Here is a 1,753-nt window from a genome sequence, read left to right on the forward strand (position 1 = left end):
GGGAGCCACCAAGCAGGGACAGGAGGGGAGGGACAAAGGGACAAAGGACACCTGGATGGCCCAGTGCCCCCCAGGGGTAGAGGGCATCCTTTGGATCTGCCAATCACTCGATGCCCTTCTGGAATTCCAGGACTGACAGACAGTGCTGGGAGGGGAAAGGAGAGGGGACTGACACACCTGGCAGGGAATCTTCAGGGGAGGGGCCCGAGGTTCTGAGGTAAACCCTGAAATCACAACACAACAGAAAAATGCATATTATACAGGTCTATGCAGATGTTTACTATATGTATTTTGTTGTGTTGATTAGTAGTGCTGTATTAACGTTTTAATAGTATGGTAAATGTAGTTTTGTAGTTGAAAGGTAACTTTTGTAGTTAAAATAGGAACTGTGTGTGGGGGATATTTTTTTAAGAGAGGAATGAGGTACTCGCACTGAGATAGCAGCCACAGGACACCTAAATCTTTCAGAGAAAGAGAATTTATTGCTCTCTTATCAGAAGAAACGAACTTCTTCCTGCCTTGCTCAGCCCTGAAGACACAGTTAGGATTCAGAGGAAGAAGTTGACGCTGACCAGACAGAATCCTGTGTTTGAATGGAATTTATGCATCATGTATGAGATGTATGAATATTCAAGAGGCTGCTGCTTTTAAGGGTTAATCCTCTGTTAATGTGGGTCCTTTTTTGGGCTTATGCTGCTCAGAAAAAGGTACCCGGACGTCTGTAATTCTTTGTTTCTGTTGTCTCATATTGTCCTAATCCAAATTGTCCAAATTATTATTAGTCTCATTATATTTCTATTTTAATAACCATTTTATTACTATTAAACTTTTAAAATTTTAAAAACAAGTGATTGGCGTTTTTCACAACTTATATATTTAATTTTTTGTTTTTAAAAACATATTTTTAATAACCTTAAGGAATGGGATGGGTATTTATTTAGATTGGATTTATATGTTTTTTTCCAGAATAAAGAAGTGATGAGGAAAATGCAAATCGTGTGTGTTGGTTTGTGAGGCACTGAACAAATGATTGTACGATCAGTCCTGGTGTTTGTGGTGGGAGTGTATTCATTGTCAGCAGTCTGGGCTTAAAGATGTGAAGGTAGCACAGTGAATCTGTGCTTCTTGTGCAGAATGGACTCTGCCATTTAGATGTGCAGTGCTCAGACTCCTGTGGGGAATTCGGAGTTAAAATTCTGGTCCTCTGATGGGGTGGTGTCCATTTGATGGGGTGGGGCAGATGCTCTCCTGCTCCTGCCTTGCAGTGAGCAGTGAATGAGCCTTCTGTGCTTCTCTCCATAGTGGCACTAGTGCCGGCTTTTGGACAAAGGGCAGGCTTAGTGCCAGGACATGCTGCCTTAGTCCCTCTTTCCTCTAAAATACACCAAAAAAACCCCCAACCATTCATTTTTCTTTTTCTGAGGAGACTGCCGTGCTCTGGCCTGCACCGTGGCAGTCCTAAGGAGGAGTGGGATGATGTCTGGGATAAAACCTGTGCATGTCCCCCACATTCCTAAAGCTCTGTCTGTGAGTTCACCCGAGAAGGGACCTGTACGGGTGCTGTGTCCGTGCCATCCTTGCCCATTCCATCGTCAGGGATCCCAGGAACCAGGCATCCCGTTGGCACAGCCCGTCCTGCCGGGGCTGGGACTCGAACCGCGGACTCACCGGGGCCGGGACTCGAACTCGGGGTCTCACCGGGGCTGGGACTCGAACCGGGGATCTCACCGGGGCTGGGACTCGAACCCGCCTA

The sequence above is a fragment of the Geospiza fortis genome, unplaced genomic scaffold (assembly GCF_000277835.1).
Source record: "Geospiza fortis unplaced genomic scaffold, GeoFor_1.0 scaffold633, whole genome shotgun sequence".
Taxonomy (NCBI): Eukaryota; Metazoa; Chordata; class Aves; order Passeriformes; family Thraupidae; genus Geospiza; species Geospiza fortis.